General features: G+C 42.3%; 1 protein-coding gene across 6 annotated transcripts in view; it reads left to right on the top strand.

Moving 5' to 3' along the window:
• The window catches only part of CADPS2 (calcium dependent secretion activator 2), a 552,288-nt gene that overhangs the window by 19,167 nt on the left and 511,840 nt on the right, over positions 1 to 21,281 (top strand). The gene's annotated exons all lie outside the window — the stretch shown is intronic.

Here is a 21,281-nt window from a genome sequence, read left to right as displayed (position 1 = left end):
GGAGAAAGGCTGCCTGACAGAGGCTGTGGAGAGTCTAGTCACTGAGACTGTGCATGGCAGGGAGGGAGCGAAGGGCATGACTCTGCTGGCTTTGTCTTCCTTCCCTCCGATTCCTCTGATGATGGCCCTTCACCAGAAGGGAAACCCAGAGAGAAGCTGGAGAGCAGAAGTGCTTGCTGTTCTAAGTCATTAGTCCCCCAAGGCACAGAACAGGGTAGACAACAGGGGAAAAGTAGATCTGGAGGGCAAAGGGGAATAGCCAGCACAGGGGATGTCGTGTCTGATTAGGGTTGAGAGTCACTATTCCAAAGGATGGCATTCATCTCTCTCTGTACCTTTCCCCCCTCGCGTAGCCTTGCTCAGGCGTAACGCTAACCTGAACTGGTGTTTGGACAGCAGGCTGAGTTGTCATTCTCCCTTCTTAGTTCTTTTGAGTTGGCAACACTTTTTTTTTTTCTTCTTGTTTGAACCTTTGCACATGCACCTTTGTAAGAAAGAGTGTGATAAATTTCCCAAATCCGTGCAAGTCTGTAGTTATCTTTATTTTGGTAGAGAATGGGCTGGCCATAGAAGTCTGGGTTGAAATCATTTTCCCTCAGACCTTTGAAGGCATTGCTTCACAAGTGTTGCTAATGAAAAGTTTGAAGTCTGGTGTCATTTTTATATGACCCATTTTTTTCCTGTCTCATATGCTTTTACTGTTCTTTATTTTTAGGGGGTTCTAAAATGTTACAACAATCCTCTTGGCTTTTAAAAAATTTTAAGAGCCAAAACAATTTTTGTTGTGCTAGGCACTTACTTACACTCAGTATGGCTATAGGAGTGTGTCTTTCAGCTCTTGGAAATTCTTGTATTTTTGTGAACTTGAAATGGAGGGAGGCTGGGCAGTAAAGGGTGGTATTTGCTTTTCTTTAGGGTGAGACAGCTTCTTGAAATCATCCTACTGTCTTTATTGGAACATTTAAAGATCTTGGAACGTTCTATTTGGATGAATTTTCTAATCATAATCTTCAGGTTGATTGTCATTAACAAACAAGTGTTTTCCTTTCATCTGCCTCTTGGCTTTACTTTAGGAACACAGAGTAATGTAAAATTCAGGAGAATCAAAGGATATAACAGTGTATTCATATTATGTGCATATTCCCTATTATGTTCTAATTTTCTATGACTTAGTTTTATGTTTGACTCCCCTGTGCATTAATGAAGCTATTAACTGGAATAAGACCCATAGATCCTAAAATGACCTTGATATGATGGAATATAAACATCTGGCTGGAGAAAGGAATTTCAAAAGAAACGTGCTTGTTCAGCATTTTTGCCTCTAGGCATTAACCAGTAATGATAAAGGTAAGAATAAAATTAAAGGTTCTCATCTAATTAGTTATCCAGCTCTTTTCAGTCTGTGTGTGTGTGTGTGTGTGTGTGTGTATGTGTGTATGTATGACTCCTATGTCCATGAAATTTTATGAGTCTGTTGGGCTATTTTCTTTAATGTAGAATAGTATAAACTTTCAATTAAATAAAACCCAGGTAAGTTGAATATTTTAAGCAGTTTTAGGAGGAAACAAATAAGGGAGTAATGAGGGGAATCAATTTGTGAGGTATGTGTTAAGGTCAGAGAGAGACCTGAATTCCATTAGTAACTCTGGCAAAAGTTACTTGATTCTTTTTATAGTGTAAGGCCCTCAGGCCCTGCTCCCTGACTATATCAATAGATAATGGCTTCAGTAGGTAGTACCCTCTGTGTCTTTCCCCCACCAAGAGTCAAGTGCCTGACAATGAGAACATTTTAACTTTTTACAAAGCAACTTCTTTTATTCTCATTAAAGACTGTTCTCTTCAGCAGTATTTGCTTAAATACTGCACTTTTGACTTGGGTTTTTTCTCACCGGGGACCTTCCTAGGCCCCCAGTGTTTTCATTAATTTCAGAATTACGTATTGCTGTTCAGAGGCCTCACAACAGAATAGTCTATACCTTCACAAAAATATATAAAATGTCAACTATACATAATGTGCCTGAAATATTAATGTTTACCAGGTTCTGAGATGTTCTTCAGAGCATGAAGGTTAAAGAGGGATAAAATGCACGATGGCTTTTAAAAGAAATGAGAAGGATTAAATGACATTTTTAAGTCTTTGAAGTTTGAGCTTATCTTATTTCTATTTCTGTATTTGCTCAGAGAATGTAAGCAATCTGCTTAAGGTCATTCAGTTTGTAAATGATGGCGTTTGAGTTCTAACTCAGATCTCTGTGCCTCCAAACCCTTGGATCTTTAATTCAGGTGCTTCCCGAGGTGTCTTTTTTTTTTTTTTTTTTCTTGCAAGATCAGAACTACTTTGTTTCTGGTATAAGAGCTCTTATTTAAAATTGTTTTATTAGATTATACTGAAGTCAGGAGTATGTGGGTATATTGCAGGACAAATCACGTGCCCCTAAAGCATTACTACCTACAATTAAAGCCTGACAGAAGGTAACTTGAGTATTTTTGTGGTCTTCAGCAGTGGCTTTATAAAGGGAGTTAGTTGGGATTGTATGGGAAACTGTCTGAATAGGAAATCTTAAAATGTCAGGACCTCATAATTGGAATTCTGAATTCTCAAACTGTAAAAGAGTCTGTCAAACTGCTAAGGAGGTTATTTATTTATTTATTTTTAAAATTAATTTATTTATTATTTTTGGCTGTGTTGGGTCTTCGTTTCTGTGCGAGGGCTTTCTCTAGTTGTGGCAAGCGGGGGCCTCTCACTATCGCGGCCTCTCTTGTTGCGGAGCACAGGCTCCAGACGCACAGGCTCAGTAGTTGTGGCTCACGGGCCTCGTTGCTCCGCGGCATGTGGGATCTTCCCAGACCAGGGCTCGAACCCGTGTCCCCTGCATTGGCAGGCAGATTCTCAACCACTGCGCCACCAGGGAAGCCCCTAAGGAGGTTATTGATCTTGATCCCAGGTGCCTGCTCTTGGGGCACCTATGCTCAGGGCTTCTCATTCTGGATCTGGCTAGGGAAAGTTGTCATTTAAAATAGTTCAACCCAATTTTCTCTTTTACTATTTCAGTTTTTACTATCTTTTTCTCTATTACTCATCAATCTCCAGAATTCTTTATATTCTGAATATAGAAATAATATGTGCTTATAATGAAGTCCAGTAACAGAGAGAAAATGGAGGGAACTACTTATGCTCTAGCCAGAGGGTAACGGCGGTGAGTGCTGAACAATTCATCCTTCTCGTTTCCATTTCTATCTTCCCCTGGTGATTATGCTATAAACACAATTTGGTATCTTGCCTTTTTTTTTTTTTCCCCCACTTAGCACTGTATCCTGAAAATTTTCCTATTCAAAACACTCTTCCTGATACTTTTTAATGGTTGTATACTCTTTCCTCATATATACACATCATAACATTTATGCTCTGATGAGCATCTGAGTATGTCTTATGGGATGAGGGATGGATTTCACATTTCTAGGCTGAGTATAAAGAATGTGCACATATTGAGATTTGTAATATGTATTGAATAATTCCTGAACAAATGTACATACATATGCCTGTGAATAGTCTGTAACAAATATACTTATCTCACTGTGTCCTTGCTAACTTTGAACATTGTCTTTAAGTTGGTTTTTTATTTTTTAACAGACATCTGGTCCTTACTATTGCTCCATAGCTAGACAGCTTTGTATATTTGACACACATGGTATGTTGTTTTACTTTTTAAAATGCTAACTCTAGTTAAAATGCTAACTTTTCGCGTGTTTTTTAGCTATCGTTGAGCCCCATACTGTGAAGGCTCTTGAAGCAGGCTAGGAGCCAAGAACTCATGTTGGTGTGTCTGAAAAGCCTGCAAGTAGAGGTTTGTGTGTCTAAGAAGATTGGCAGCTTGGTGACAGGGAGAGGAGTTTGGTGGCATTTCAGTAGTGTAGGAGAGCATGAATGAAGGTGGTGAATGTAGAGATGGATGATGGAGAAACAAGGCAAGGGCTGTAAGAGACGTGTAAGAAATAGAATGAGAAGCAAACAGGGGCTGATTGAATGAGGAGGATGTAAAGATTATTCTTAGGATCTTGCTGGTGCCACGTGTGGGATGAAGAACCATTACCAAGATGGGAAACATGAGAAAGATTTGGGTATATTCCAGTGAGGATTATGTTGGCTCTGAACAGAAAGCCTAATAGCTTAAACCACTGGGCTTTATTTATCTCACTTTACAAGACGCATTGGCTGGGATGGTGGCTCAGTGATGCCATCGTAATGCAGCCTTCTCCTCTTTGCAGCTGTTCCATCCCTGGCATGCAGCTTTTGCCTTCATGGTTGCAGCTACCTGCAGGTCAGGTATTTGTTCCAGGTAGAAGGAAAGGAGAAGGAGCTGTGGAGAGACTTTATTCTGGAACGGAGTGTCCCTCCCCACCCCGACTTCTTTCTGTACCTTATTGCCAAACTATAGCTGCAAATAAGGCTGGGATAGTAGTTTTTTCTTACTGGTCTCTGTGCTGGAGGAAAGCAAAGGAGAAAGGGATTTGGAATGAGAGTTAGTTAAGCCACTGACAATTTGGTAACGAGAGGGCAGAATATAAATATAAATTTTGGTCATGTTTGTAGAAGAAGCTTTTATGCAGTGGAAAATAGCATGTAGATTTCAGAAGTTCTCGGGATTTGAGGACAGATCTAGATGCAGTCTACATTTGCTTCATATTCAGTCTTGTAACTGAAGGATTTCAAATTCCTGTTTCTAGGTTTTTTCTTCCTGAGGACCACACCCTGTACCTTCCAACTACAAGGCCAGACTCCCCATGACATCCCATCATTTTGGTTCCATTTACTGTTATTTCATCAGTTGCCCTCAGAATTCTCTTGAGTGTGCTTATAGTGTCAATGGTAGAGTCCTTTGTCCATGTTTGGAATTTGAATTCCAGTCTGTAATTTATCAGATATGACAATAACCACATTTTTCAAACCCTCTCTATATACCTTTTCTTATCTGAGGAAATGGATTGTTAGGACTAAATAAATGTATCTACTAACTCACAATCACGTCCCATGATTGTTCCCTTCCTGTCTCCCCCTCCACAATTTTGAAAAGAGGACTAGTGTCCAGGCAGAATACTGCTAAGGAATACTAGTAATGCCAATAAGGAAGTGATCCCTCCATGAAATTAGCAACCCCTTTTTCTAGCATCATGCTTGTTTTCCCATCAGTCTTCCTCTCTTGCAGATGGGGATCAAAGTCACATTTTAAAAAGCTTTCAGACTCCACCACAAACTACATCCCCTCCAGGGAGAAAGGCTTTTAAGTAATTCAAAGGTTTTATGGGTTATATTTTCATATATAGCAAGTCAATAAACATTATCTAATTTTTTTAGATCTTATGTAAATATAGTGATGTCCCTTTTATACTATGATTTTCAAGGACATGATTCCCTTCTGAATTAAACCAAGTGGTGACTAACAGCTGTAGTGCCGAAGCCATTTTCTCTGTCCACTGAGGGTCTTCCCCGGGTTCAATTCAGCATCCCCTCATACCAAACAGTTATGCAACACAATATAATCTTAAGTGTCTTTCTATAGAACTTGTTGCTCTCTGCACATACTCGAAGCCAAATTTTCTGCCGTTGTTGATGCATACGTTTATCGCAGTGATAAAAAGCGTTCGCCCTGAGGTTGCTCATGGGAGTTCTCAGCCCTTGCATGTGTGGAGCACGCCTTGTTCCAGCACAGCTAAGCACAGTGGTGGTGTGGGGTGTCTTGTTTGGCGATGTTCTATAGCAAACGTGAGTGGCATCTTTGTCTTGACGCCTTAATGGCTTGAACTTCTCTGCACTGACTTTTCTGTGCGTACATGTCCTCTTCTGACTTTCTAATTATTATATGCTGTGTGCAAGTACGGAGCTGGTGAAAGCAAGACCCTCGTTTCTGACAGTTCCTAGGACATTGCTTAGGAGTGCCTGCAGCCTGGTTGTGTTGACTGCTAGTAGCAGGCTCTCCAGAAGGACGGGGATGGGGTTTTCTACCGGAGTTGTATGCCAGGAGGCACCTCTGGGGCTTTTGCCTTGGGCTGCAGAGAAAATGTTTGCAAAGCACTGCAGCTGGCACACAGTGCATGCCCTCCACCTCTTCTCCTCCCACCCTCCCCCCACCACATGTCCCCTTGTCTCCCGCCTCTCCCTTTTCTTCCTTCTCCCCTGCCATCCCTCCAACCTGATTTCCCTGGGAAGGATTTGATATGAATAGTGTGGATCATACAGGATGATATATGCTATTGTCAAGGTTATAACACAATAGGAACATTCGTGTATCTTTCGATGTAGGAGTTTATTAGTCAGGATCTAGTCAGAAAAGCAACTATCACAAAGTGGTTTAATAGAGGGAATTGAATATAGGGAACTAATTATGAAGGTATTGGAGAGCCAGAGAGCAAGTGTGGATCTGTCATGCAATGCAGAGGTTCCCAACTTCAGGAAGCTGCTATCATCCCTTGGGCTAAAGGGCTACAGGAAGGAATGGGTGTTGTCACAGCCAGGGAGGGGAGCTGCCTGGTGAGAGCAGAACCCAGGACGTAGGGCTGTCCACACAGGAGCTGGAATAATGGAGGAGATGTGGTGACCGCTGGAGGTGCCACCTGAAGTAGAGGAGGTAGGGGGAGAAATACCCTGAACTTCTCCCCCTTATGATGTCCATTCTCCTGCTAGGCTCTCACCAGCCTAAGACACCAACAGCCAATCTGTCAAGGAAGCCTGAGCGCTGAAGTTCATGGGGTTCAGTCATGTGAAGGGGAAAGCTGGGGAGTCTATGGGAGAGCAAACAGTCAGAGGACTGGCACAAAGGCCACGGCCTTTTCCTTAGGTGTGGTTGCAATGACCGTTGTCATGCCTTATTTTTCTAGCATAAGGCACATCCCTAATGCACCTTCCATCATTTCCATTTTAGATTCTTTAATTCACAAAACTTAATTTGTGGGATTTCTTTTTTTTAAAAATAAATTTATTTATTTGTTTATTTTTGGCTGCATTGGGTCTTCGTCGCTGCGCGTGGGCTTTCTCTAGTTGTGGCGAGCAGGGGCTACTCTTCGTTGGCGGTGCGCAGGCTTCTCATTGCGGTGGCTTCTCTTGTTGTGGAGCGTGGGCTCTAGGCATGCGGGCTTCAGTAGTTGTGGCACGTGGGCTCAGTAGTTGTGGTGCACGGGCTTAGTTGCTCTGCGGCATGAGGGATCTTCCCGGACCAGGGCTCGAACCCGTGTCCCCTGCATTGGCAGGCAGATTCTCAACCACTGCGTCACCAGGGAAGCCCCCTAATTTCTTATTGGGCTTTTTGGAGTGGAGATTGCAGAGCAGTCTGCATGCAGGATTCTGCAGTAGCCTTCTAAACTTGTTTTCCAGCTTCCAGCCTTACCACCCCCAACTCTTTCCAAACAGTCAGAGATTCCTTTACAACACAGGTCAGATTGTTTCTCTGTTCAAGACCCGCAGTGGGTTCCATGCATTCCCAATACAGGTGAGAGTCTTTCCAGGGGCCCTCGAGGCCCTGCGTGGTCTGCCCACCTCATCTCCTGCTCCTCCCCCTGGCACTTTCCCCAGTAGCTAAACTCACCTCCTTGCTGTTCGTGGAGCACGTTTGCACGTTGCTACCTCTGCCCCTGTGTTCTTCCTGTTCCCTGAACCTTGAATGCTCTTCCTCCAGCTATCCTTCCCTCCTCTCCTTCACCCTTGCTTAATCATCAGCTCAGCAAGGCTTTTCTTGACTTCCCTGTTTAAAATCGCCCCTTCTTTCTACTTATTCACAAGTTTCCTACTTTCCTTCCCTGTTTTACTTTTCCCTGTTGCGCTGATCACCTCCTAATATACTATATAACATATTCGTTATCCACCCCTTTCTCTGTAGTGTAAACTCTGTGAGGGCAGGGACTGTCCTTGTCAGTTTTGTTCATAGAATGCCTGGCACACATGCTGTCATTGCATGAATAGCTAGAGCCTTCCTAGATTTTCTAGTTTCCTTTCATCTTTTTCAGTTATGTTAATTACACTTAATGTGACAGTAGTTTACCAACATTTTAATGAGTTTCTCCAAAGTCTTTAACTTAATTTAAAAGAAAAAAATAACCGCCATTTCACTCACATTTTGGAGGGAGTAAGGACTTCTGGATTCAAATTGCAGTCCTGACGCTTAACTGGTTGTTTGATCTTGGACAGTGACTTGTGCCTCAGCTTCCTTGTCTGTATAGAGATGATGATAGTACCGTACCACATCGTTGTAAGTACTAAGGCGTAAAAAACTCTTTAGTCTACAGAGTCGATGCTCACTAAATCTTAACTATCGTTAAGTCTGGTTTACATGCTGAGATGACCAGGAAAATGGACCCCTCAGATCTCCTCCTGTGGAGCATACTGGTTGATAGCCCAGCTGCTGCCCCTTTGCTTCCACCCTCACCGTGAAGTCGTGTTTTCTGCGGGCCTCTTCTAGCCAGTGACTGGGCACAGAAGGGATAGTAAGGCAGGTACATTCTTCTGCGTTGTGGGACTGTGCTAGTGGGTGGCTTTTGCTCGAGGACTCCCCATTGGCCTGGCTGAGTCTTTCTTGGACCCTTGTTATAAGTTCAGTCCTCTGTCCTTCCCCCTTCCATAGGTATCACACCTGTATCTTGTATGAGGATGCTCCCTTTCTCCTCCTGCTCCCTACTTGTTATGGACTAAATGTTTGTATCTCCCCAAAATTCATAAGTTGAAACCTTAACCCTCAAGGTGATGGTATTAGGAAGTGGGGCCTTTAGGAGGTGATTAGGTCATGAGGGTGGAGCCCTCATGAATGGGATTAGTGCCCTTATAAAAGGGACCCCAGAGAGTTCTCACTGCTTTCTGCCGTGTGAGGACACAGCAAGATGGCCATCTGTGAACCTGGAAGTAGGCTTTCATCACACTGAATCTACTTGTGCCTTGATCTTAGACTTCCCAGCCTCCAGAACAGAACTATGAGAAATAAATGTTTGTGGTTTGTCACCGAGTCTACGGTACTTGTGTTTATAGCAGCCTGAAGGTATTGAGACATTTCCCTGATGTGTCTTTTGCATGTCTGACCTTATTTTAGTGTCTTCTTCTTGGTGGACCCAAACTAATGCACATAATATTGAAATAACAAAAACAGTTACAACAGTAAGTAAAACTGACATGGTTGAATTGAGAAATAAGCACAACTATCTTATTGTAGACAAACAGCTAGTCCTAGTAAGAGCAGAAGTGCTTGAGTGGCCAGTGAGAAGCCAGCTAGCTACGATATGCCCATGGCTAAGAATGTTGCCCAGGTGAATGGAGGGCATCTAATAAGTGTCTTCACTGGCTATTGTTGGAGCATCTGACATTATTAGCTTTCTGAATTGAAAGCTCCTTGAAGGCAAAGACTCAGTCAAATGCTGCTTTTGCACCAGCCACAGCAGCTACCTCTAGCAGTAAACATAAGATGCCTTATAAAAACTTGGTAAATTGAATAGACATTCCTTAATCAACAGACTATTTTCACTTTGCCTGGGATGTGAGTAGGGAATAAAGATGCTGCTGGCAGCTGGGAAGGGCAGGCAGAGCTTGATGAGCTCTGGAGTTTATGAAATCTGAGACTTTTACCAGGGAACTTCCCTGGAAATCTATAGCAATGGCATTTCTGCTGTCCTGAATACAAATAGTCAAGCTGTAAGAATTCATCTATGCTGTAAATATGCTTTAAAAGAGGCTTGGTAAAATGCAAACTTAAACTGTTTTAGATGATTTTTGACTAAGCAGATTAAATGTAGTGAAAACAAGTTTTCCCCCAGATATTTTACAGATTGAGGAGAATCTCAGAATGCACTAATGTACTTTGTAAATAGAGCTTTTCAAAATTTTGATAAACACGAGCTAGATTTTGTGCTAATGACAAATAGTGGGCAACTAACACACTTATTAATCACTGATAGAAATGTGAATTTCTGCATTGTCTCTAGATAGCTTAGTAAGGGAGACTAAGTTTAGACTGAATTTCTTTCTTAGCCTTCAAATGAAAACTAGATGCAGAAGGCTGAAAGTTGTAATAATAATTTGTTAACCTGCCTGGGACTTTGGAAAGCAGACTCCATGCTCTTGCATTGAAACTTTTAATAGAACATGAAAAGCTGTTCCAAGATGCTTCAGCAGAAGCATCTTTTTTCCTTGTGAAGTCCTCAGAAAGATAGTGTAGGGGAGGAAAAATAATTTTCCTTCTACCTTTCTAGGTTCTTGGCTGAGACATTCCAGACATCTGTCTGTAATAAAGGACAAATTAACAGGAGAAAAACAAATAGAAGTTTTAGTATCATATATACTTCCTATATACATGGGAGAGACCCCGGAAAACTCCCTGAGTAACTCCCTGAAATGGCCCAAGCTGCCATCATAAATACCATTTCCAGCTAAAGACAAAAGATGTTCAGCGGGAGGGAAGCCAGTTATGGGAGGTTTTTAGGCAAAGCACAGTAAACAAGGGGATGGTTGTTACACAGATTTAAGTCACCTGCCTTATCCATTGATGAGTTTCTAGAAACTTGGTCCCCTCCTTCTTCCTGGAACAGAGAGGGAGACACCCTTGCAAATGGAGATTTCCCTTATAAAGGTAAATGTCTTTCCGAAGGGTAACTTCTACTTGGTTTTCAGAGATTCTGCTATCTCTGCTATTTCTTAAAAAAATCAGCTCAAGATAATCCTTATGCCAAAGCAGCATATTCTGGGGTGACATTTTCTCCCCCTCGATAACTTGTGTGTGTAAATCTCCAGGTTTCCTACATCTGTTTTCTTTGCCATCATCCACTGCTTCTGAGTTTGTTTGGTGTGAGTTGCTTGAAGCTGCTGGTTGCCTTGGTGTCTGAAACTCGTGAGGGAAAAGTCAGAGCATCGCATTTTACACACCAAAGCAAAGTATCAAGATGACCCACTAACTTGGAAATATTTTAACTTGTAGTTGAGACAGGAAGGGGGCAGGGCACAGCCTTTAAAAGAATGACAGCCATTGAAGACACGACATGAACTGGTCAGAACCAACTACGTTCAAGATGGCAGACGATTGACTGCCACTGGACCCTGAGCCTCGGTATATGCTCATTGTAATACATCAGCAAGCTAAATGACGTACCCACAGGTGCCATGACGGTTCCAAGGCTGACCATAGAAGGTCAAAAAGTAGGTGGTTAATTCCTGGAAATCCCCAACCCTTCCCCAACAAAGTTAGAATAATCCTCCTGCTCATTAGCCTGTGAAATTATCCACCCCTACAAAAACTGACAACCCTGTAGGCTGGCACCTCTCACCTTGCGAGATGGCTCACACTCTGTCTGTGGAGTGTGTATCTCCCTGAGTAGACCTTCTTTACTCTGGCTCGCTCTTGAATTCTTTCCTGCACGAAGCCAAGAACCCACACTTGGTGGCCGTCCCAGAGACTCACCTGAGACCTGGGACGTGACCATCCTCTCGCACCCCACTTTTTCTTCCCTGCAGCACAGTGACCTCAGAGTGAAACAAAATGCGGTGGGGGAATAAAGGGCACTAGCGGCATTGGTGTCTGTTGGAAGTGGCAGAGATTCATTCCTGCATCGGATTGTGAGCCTTGGCTCCTCCTCCGAGGAAAACACAGCATAGACCTGGCGCATGGTAGCCTGTAGACACAGGGTCTCCTCTCTCTGAGGTTGCACAGGTGTTTACCAGCTTGAGGGGAGACTTTTTTCCTTTTGCCTCTTTCCGTGTAAATTGAGGAGAGATTTCAGGTTCCCTTGTCCTCTGTGTCCTGGCAGTGATTTGGCATCTGTGGGCTCTGTCTAAGAAGGGGCTTGTCCTCCTGGAACTCAGCCTCAGTGGCGACTTCTGTCTTAGTCATGCTAGCTACTGTGCTGGAGAGTAAAGGCTCTTATCAGGGGTGTCTATAAAAACAAGAGCTTAGCTATAGGCAAATACTGAGTATACGGATGAGATCATCTCATGGCAAATTACCCTGTAGCTGCTCTACAACAGTAGGTACCTTCTGTTCCCACCTAGTACTTCTGTCATTTAGGCACCTTTCAATCATTGGCATTAACCAGCACTTTAATACCTTTACCACTCACTGCAACTATTCCTGTTCCATGCCACGAACACTTTCTTTGCTTCCTTTCTATATTGGGAAGCAAACTTTGCTTCAAGGAGATTAAAGTTTAAGTAAGTAATATCTAAGAGCAATAACTGATAAGGCTGTCTGGGTTTGAATAGTAACTTTACTAATTTCTAGCAGTGTGAGCTGAAGCAAAATTACTTTCGAAAATGTTTTCCCATGTGTCAAATGGGCATAATAAGAATAGTATCTTTCCTATAAGGCTGTTGTTAATGATTAAATGGAGAAGAAAAAAATCTGAGTTAAGTAGATACAGCAAGGGCTTAGTATGTGTTGGTTGTTTTTCAACAAACAAGTGGAATGTTGTAAGAACAGTAAATACAATAAAATGGGAAAAGCTAGAGCTGTACACATAATTATTGAAGAAAGTAAAAGACCCATCAGAGTTTGAAAGGAGTTTATCACAGAAGCCTTCTGGTAGGAGGTGAGTGAACTAGATTAGAAGAGATGAATATGAGGAATAACGGAGAAGAGAGACTTAAATTCTGGTTTTGAGAACAGTGGTTCTCAAACTGTAGCATGCATTACACACCCGAAGAGTCCTTTAAAATGCACATTTCTGGGCCTCCTCCAGGCATTGTGGGTCAGCAGATGTGGGATGGGGCACAGGAACTTTCATTTTAACAAGCACCCCAGTTATGGCTACTGGGCCCACTAAGCTACTTGTGGTAGGGGGTTGCTGCGAGGTCATGCATAGCCTGGCATACTGCTAGATGGGAGCGGATGCCAACTTTGAGGGTCGCCCCGTGAAGTGGAAGAGAGCTTTGGTTGACTTTGTCGCGCAATCAGCTGTATTAGGATTCCCCAGAGAGGTAGAACCAGTTGGTTGTCGTATGTGCATGTGGGTATCTCTCTTGCTCTCTCTCTATAAATATAGAGAGATTGAGAGGGAAGAGAAAAGATTAATTACAGGAAGTGACTGGCTGACATGATTGAGGCCAGAAGTCCCATAGTTTGCCGTGTGAAACCTGGAGAGCCAGGCAAAGCTGGGGATGTAATTCAGTCTGAGTCCAAAGGCCTGAGAATTGAGGGCCTAATAATGGTGTGAGTCTGAGTCTGAAAGTTCAAGAACCAAGAGCTCTGATGTCCGAAGGCAGGAAAAGGATGGATATCCCAGCACAAGCAAAAAGCACATTTTCTGCACCTTCTTTATTCTCTTTGGATCCTCAGTGGATTGGATGATGCCCACCAGCATTGGTGAGGACAGTCTTTGCCCAGATTCCTGATGCAAATGCTCATCTCTTTGGGAAACACCCTCACAGACACACCCAGAAATAGTCTTCCTTGGCCCAGTCAAGTTGACACGTAAAATTAACCGTCACATCAGCTTTAGTATTTTTTATGTTTTGTTTCCTGGAAGCTCATTTTTGACTGTGTTCAGCCTATTTGATCTTGCTTGTTCCTTACCAAGATGTAAGTCGTCACTGGTCTGCCTCTTCCTTTAAATTTTTGGCTCTATATTCGGAGGGTTACCAACATAACCTGTTTCATAACTTATGTCACAATTCCTTTATTTCTATAGTACTCATGCTGAATTTCTGAATATACATAGTTCATTTAAAAATTTCAGGTGGCATTTCAAACCCCTGATTTAGATTTCCTGTTAGACCCCTTTTGCATGTAACTAAACTCAGTTTACTTTTGAGATTTACAAAGCATACTCATCAGGATTCTCAACATTTATAAAATACTTACTGTAATTTTCTTGGTATTTAAGAGATATATACCTTTTGCTTTAGGCTACAATTTAGTAAACAATCTTTTTAGCATAGGAAGCAATTTTTCTTCCACAGGGTTGTTAACTCAATTTTATATCTTTTTATTCCTTAGAGTAGGGATGAATAAACTTTGCTTACTAGATTTTATAGGACCTTTATCACTTAATATTTGAACAGCCTCAAAGCTTTAATATGACTAAGTGGAATATGTAAGATGCAGTGCTTACCATTTATTACCTTGCATTACAATAAATGTCCCAAAAACTTAATCATGAAATTCCTGCAGATAAACAGCTAGAACTCACCATATTTCCTTACTCCTGACTTTTTTAGAATAGGTATATGCTCGAGTTTTCTCCTTTGGTATTTTAACCACGGTGTTGATGTCCAATACTCAACTTTGTTTCCTTCTGTCTCTTCAAACATTTGAATTTTTTTAAGCCTTTCTCCTTGAATAGACTCCTGGGTACCATGACTTTCCCTGAATAATAACTTGTGTAATATATCAGATCCTCCTGTGGGCTCTAGTCCCATAAAGTTCATTTCAGCAATTAATGTTTATTCCTGTGTCATAAGCAAAACCCCAAGCTTCGTTTAAAGTTGAAGATTCTCCCCTCTCCGTGAGGGCCTGCTTCAGGCTGAAGCCAGCAGTAGGGTGGCTGGTGCCGTCGGCTGCTTCCCTTCCCCGGCCGGCTGGCCTGATGTCTGACTCCCAAAGGGGAGAATAACTTATAAATAAAACATGAGGACTCTTCTGTTATTTAAACAAAAAAGGGGAGGGGGGTGGAATAAAGCATGGGACACCTGTGCAAGAGGGCTAATTTCAATTGGGGTCCTTAGAAAAGGCACCAAGGGGATCAGTGGCATTTGAACTAGTTCATAAATAAGACTTGAACAAAAGGGATGAGTTCAAAGGAGTGGGAGTGGTGGCAGGTAGGTTGGGAGGACTTTGTCCAATCTGGTGAGATTTGCAGCATAATAGGCATTGTGTGTGTGTGGGGACGTTGGTGAGGGGGGGATAAAGTAAAGTTGGAAAGGTCAAACTGTGGATGTCCCCGAGTGCCATGCAAAGAAGTCGGGACTTTATGAAGATAATGCTTAGGTTTGACGTGCACTGCTTTACAACTGTCGAGAGGGCTGAGAAGGAGCACAGTCTTTGAAGATACGTGATACGGGTTCCAGTGATCAACTCAAGTTTGACTGGCAATGTAACTCTTCTTCCTCATTCCTGAGATTTGTGGTGAATGGAAGATAGTTATCATATCAGTGGGGAAACAGTGAAAAGCCTTATCTTGAAGTTCAGATCTCTTAGCATTACTTTGATCTTGTGCCTGGTATGAGCTTATGGGATAATAAGCTAGAAAAAAATACATATATATATATATATATATATATATATATATATATACACACATGCATATATATAGACTTGGCAACAAACAAGCCTTAGAATTAAAACGATTTTGTTAACATCTCTTGATTTAGATGCTTTTGCTTTAGGCCACGTCTATCTTTATATCCAAGCTTTGCTCAGTCTCTTAAAACTGCCATATGTGAATCTTCCTCCTTTTGTCTCTTAAACTCAAATATTGACCTTTCTAACCACATCAGATTTCCCGGAAATCTTTTATTTGTGACTTTGGATAAACCCTTGATTGTATGCATTATATCTGAGCCCCTGGCCACAAACTATGTAACTTAGGATACATCACTATAGATGTATACAAAAGAGGTATTTTCTACTTAATTTATTACCTTCCATCCTAGTATTTGAGTGCCAGTCTTCTAACATGCTTCCTATGCATTAATACAGGATATCCAAGAATATTTTAAAATTCCTCTTATTCATATTGAGCATGCTTTGATTGTATCTGCATTATTATGGCATGTTCTTTGAGATGGGAACTCTTAGAAATAAATCACCCAAAGACATTCCTTCACTTTATCTATTAGAAATCAGGGATTTGTTAGGTTGAAATTAGTTTCCTTTATCTTTGAGTATCCCTTTTCGAGTAAAGGGCAAGCAGGGTATTTTTTCTAGCTTTAAAACTATGAAAGTTTACCACTGATTTTAGATGAATTCTAACATGAATGTGAAATGCAGGTTATGTCTGGATTGTGTTTCTGCTCAACTAGTTCTCTTGTATTTGTGATACTTAACCCCAACTTGAAGGTTCAGCCTTGCCCCTCAAGCAGGGCTATTTCTGTCCCTAGTGGGGCCTCCGTATAAAGAGCTGGAAGCAGAAAGCCATAGACTCAGCTTTGGATTGGGCTTGTGTTCAGTCCTGTTCTCATCTTGGTGCCCCAGTTGCCTGGAAACTGGGTTCCTGCCTTACTCATCTGTGATCACTTCTCTGCTGGGTATCCCAGTTTCCTTTCAGAGACAATGTACTCACCTTGAATTCCTTGTTCGCCTTTTGGTAAGACCTCTTGGCTCATACCTTCCAACGTGCCTTCCACCTGGATCCTGTTTTCACTTTCAACTTCTGGCTTTTGAATGGTCCCCCTCCCCCACACCTGCCCTTTCATGCTGTAAACTCATCTTCCCACTTCAGATCTGCTGTTAGACCTAGGTCCTTTTTACTCTCTCTTCATTAACTGACCCTTTTTTCTTTCTCTTGTATTCTGATCCGTGTGGAATTTCAAGTCAAGCCTTCCATAGTCTGTCATGTCAGATTGCTTAATTTTATGGCGAAATTACTTTTCCTTTGTCAGATGTCATTATCTGGCATGATAGCATAATTCCTCAAGGAAGTTAACTCTCTGTTAGGGATATAACTCATGCTCTGTTTGCGGTGCATCTAAAAATATTATCCTTTGTATCAAGCACCAACTTTGTCTCCTTCAGTGTTTCCCTCTCCAAAGGGTATCACTTTATTATCCGGAGACAACTTGTCTCATGATTTTAGACCAAGATATGTATATATATATGCCAGGTCTGTAGCTGAAGAACTTAAAGCTCTTCTAAGAGTTTAGCCAAGGACACATTTGAAAGTCAGAGATGAAACTAAGACCACGTGTCCCAGCCCCTGCTAATCTTTGATTCATGTAGCCCTCTCTAGGAAGAATCTTTCAAAAAAAAAAAAAAAAAAAAAGTTTTTGGAAATTACTTTTGGTTATTTGGTGCTAATGCAAAACCCATTAACGTGGGGTGGTGGGTAAGCTGATCATCTTCATTCCCTATCCTCTTGTCTTTTGCCTCCCAGGAAGCATCTCTGTAGCTACAGAAGCTATGACCCGATTCTCATGATAGCTTTCTTTTTCTGTGACTGAGAAGTGACTTTATTTGCCATGGGGCTATTGTAATTGCTGTTTGGAGGCTTAGGGGCCCTGGGATATAGGGAAATGATGAGAATTCTTCTTGAGCCGTGAGTGTAGAAGGAAATAACTTTCAAATATGTGAATGACCAAAACCTAAATCTCCAAGGAAAGTAACTAAAAAGTAATATTAGAGAACTAGTATGCAAACTTAACTATTTTTTAAAAATTTTTATTTTATTTTTGGCTGTGTTGGGTCTTCGTTTCTGTGCGAAGGCTTTCTCTCGTTGCGGCAAGCGGGGGCCACTCTTCATCGCGGTGCGCGGGCCTCTCACTATCGCGGCCTCTCGTTGCGGAGCACAGGCTCCAGACGCGCAGGCTCAGCAGTTGTGGCTCACGGGCCCAGTTGCTCCGCGGCATGTGGGATCTTCCCATACCAGGGCTCGAACCCGTGTCCCCTGCATTGGCAGGCAGACTCTCAACCACTGCGCCACCAGGGAAGCCCAAACTTAACTATTTTTAAAAAAACATGCACTTAAAGTGAGGACACGAAATCACTTACAAAGTCCTTCAGGACCAGTGCTCCCTTTTTAAGTGTAAAATATAATTATGTAATCAGTGTGATGCCCTATCTATAGCATAAAGAAGTAAAAATAACTTTAGTAAAGTAATACGTACCAAAATTTAATTACTTGGGCACAACTACCCTGAAGATATCATTTAAAATGCATGCACTTATATTTAAATAAAATCACTGAGTGTGGCAATCACCAGTGCAGACTTGATAGAAGCATGTGCTCCTTTTGATTCCAATACCATGGCCAGCAACATGGTTTTCCAAACCAGCAAACAACCATTGATAAATTCTCTAGTAAAACAGAATACTGTCTTCCCTGGGTTTGTATAGTGGTTGTATTTCTAAACTGTATATTAAAACCATGCAAAAATACATTATTTATATAAACTCGACTTAGTCTCAAACAACATGTGGGTTTTCTATTTATGTGGATTTCCTGGAGGATGTTTAAAGCCCCAGGACTGTCCTTCATGTAGCAGATCATCTAGTATCACTAGCTCCTGCTCATATGATGCCAACTTTGCCCCTGGTCATTTGGACAACCACAAACAGCCCCATAGATTTTCAAAATGACTCTCAGTGAGGGTGGGTCATGGCCACCTTAGAGACCCTCTACTTCTGTCTTTTGGCTGGTGGTGCTCACCTGTGACGGAGCTGCCTTGGGGCAGCAAAGAGGTGGGTGAGGATGACCCCTGTGATCCCCCCCCAGAGAGCTTCCCTGAAGCCAGATGACTCCGAGGGCCTGTCACTCACACTTGTCCGCTTCTCTCAAGTAAGCATTGTGTTCTTGGAAATGGTACACTCTTTTTTCTCCCACAGAGAGTTCTGTTGTAGAAGTGTAAACTTGACCTTCAGTCTTGGCATTTGAGCTAAAATCTGGATAAGCTAGGTTATTTCTTGCATTAGAAGCACTCACTTCTACTGAGGGTGAGGCAGTGACTTCTAGAAAGGAGGAAGAGGCTAGCGTTTCCAGGATGGCACGTGTGTGTAACTCTTCATTCTTTTTTTTTAAATTAATTAATTAATTAATTTTTGGCTGTGTTGGGTCTTCATTTCTGTGTGAGGGCTTTCTCTAGCTGCGGCAAGCGGGGGCCACTCTTCATCGCAGTGCGCGGGCCTCTCACTGTCACGGCCTCTCTTGTTGCGGAGCACAGGCTCCAGACGTGCAGACGTGCACGGAACAACTAGGCTCATGGGCCTAGTTGTTCCGTGGCATGGGGGATCTTCCCAGACCAGGGCTCGAACCCGTGTCCCCTGCATTGGCAGGCAGATTCTCAACCACTGCGCCACCAGGGAAGCCCTAACTCTTCATTCTTATGCATGGATTGACTTAACACCTAGATGTCCATTGTAGATTGAGGCTGTTTTTGTTCTTTTTTTCCCTTTTTTCTTTTAAATACACACAGTCACACTTCCGGCACCCATGCACTGGGGAAGTTCCTTCTCCAACGCACGCTGGCTTTGGCCGATAAGATTTTTACCAAACAATCCAGTCACAGCTTGAGTTGATCCAGACCAGAAAGACTGCCCAGTTGATCTATAAAATTATGAGAAATAATATTTCTTGTTTAAAGCCCTTAAGTTTTAGAGCAATTTATAACACAACCAGAGCTGACTAGTACATGAATCAATCCAGGCACAAACAGCAGAACCATCCAGCTGCCCATATTGTCAGTCCACAGAATTGTGAGCTGTTACAGGATTGTTTTTTAGCTACTGTTTTGAGGCAACTTGTAACACAGTAAAAGTTAATCGATACATGTCTGTTTACAGTAGAAGCTTAGTTCTGGCTTCCCTTCTATACCCAGTCTTCTTAGTTGCCATAACTATGGCCATCTCCCTAATCACTGTCCCTTGAGGTATAAAATCTTACAGTTCCTCTCCTTCTCTTGCTATATGTGATACTTTTAGTAACATCTTTATAGTCTGTTGCTGCTTTCAGTTCCCATAGACAGTAGGCCCTGTTTAGAGCTATCTGGCCAAGCATGACAACTGCACTACAGACTTTGTTACAGCTCACTATGTGACCACCGTAATCACACGTGTAACTTCACAGTGGGGCTTTACTATGAGACAGATGTCATAGTGGAATGAATATTAAACTTGAAGCAGAATACTGGAGTATAAACTCTGGCTAACTATTAGTTGTGACCGTAAGAAGTTTCTCTGACCTCTTCAAAATCTGCGTCTTCAGCGCTTTTCACGTGTAGCTTATTTTCTATTTCAACTGTTGGCTTTTTTCTCTTCATTTCCAGAACGTTACTGTGTTTAACAACGCAGGCCTTTCTCTGCTTCTGTCTCCCCTTAACTTGCAGCTCCAGATTCATAGATGAAATTTGTAATTTTGAGCAGGGTCCTTCCTGATTTATGCCAGGCTTGTGGCCATTCATCATCTCTTTGATTCTGCCCAGTACTATATTCAGGACATCAAGTTGGACTAAAAGTTCCCTGGTCAAGATTCTTTTAGCTGTGAGTAATAAAACCTACTTGAGGGAGCTAAGAAACAAAGCGGTGGTTGATGTCATTAGAAGGCAAGTGTCTCGTAGTACTCAAGGGCACGGTAATCAGCCAGGCCCCTTGAAGGCCTTGACTTGGGAACTGGAAACTCTTAGAAACAAAGACAGCCAGACTTTATTTTTCTGTCTGGGGCTGTACGATCTCTCCCCATTTGTCTCTGGTCTCATTCTTGGCACTGCAGTCTTGTAAACTCAGTTTTTCATGTGTGTGACGATTATACAGCCTTGGACTTGACATGTTCTTACACTAGCTACCAAAAGACTTCCTAGAAAGAGTGGTTATGGATCTCTAGGAGAGAGCGAAACTCTGACCTAGCTTAGGGCAAGTGTGCTGAGAAGTGGTAGTAGGTTCATGTGTACACACGGGGTTGCCTCTGGCTGGGACAAAGAAATTCTCACAAGGACCTCTGATGAATAGGACAGACACCCCATGTACGTTGCATTTTTCTTCTGAATAGGCTGATTTTTGCCTCTCCTGCCCTCAATTTACGAGGCCAAAGTTAGCAATGGAATCTGTAGGGCTTGTGGGTGAAGAGAATGTTTTCTCAGTATCTTCTCTCAGCCTTTGTTTATACCTGATAGTAAACAATAGAACTCTCCTTGGATACCTACACTGTTGCAACCTGTCTTAGTGGTCCTGTAGAACACCCATGACTGCAGGTGGCAAGATTCTGGTAGCTGAACCAGGAAGAATGGTATCTGAAGTACTTCTGGCAAGAAGGGCTGAAAAATACCCTTCTATTTAGTAGCTCTCAGCCCTTCAGTTTAAGTTAGAAGGTGTGGTTCAAATGCTGAGATGTAGTCAGTGTGAGAAATGGATGTGGCTTCCTTCATCTCCCACTCAAGGACAGGGCTGGAGAAGGAGATGGGCTTTTCGCTGGCCCCGTGGTTCACAACCATGGTTGCACTTTAGAGTCGTTTGATAAGCCTTTAAGATAAGCCCCATCCAGACCAAGCGAATCAGAACTCTGGAGCTTGGCCTGGGTATTGATTTTCTTTTCCAAGCTCTCTATATGATTCTAATGTCGGTCACAATGAGGGCTAACTTCTCTATCCCCTTCTTGTTCCAATTCTAGGCTGGCCCATTGTC

The sequence above is a fragment of the Eschrichtius robustus genome, chromosome 8, assembly GCF_028021215.1.
Source record: "Eschrichtius robustus isolate mEscRob2 chromosome 8, mEscRob2.pri, whole genome shotgun sequence".
Taxonomy (NCBI): domain Eukaryota; kingdom Metazoa; phylum Chordata; class Mammalia; order Artiodactyla; family Eschrichtiidae; genus Eschrichtius; species Eschrichtius robustus.
Note: the sequence above shows the minus strand (reverse complement) of the source record. Positions and strands in the feature narration are given on the sequence as shown.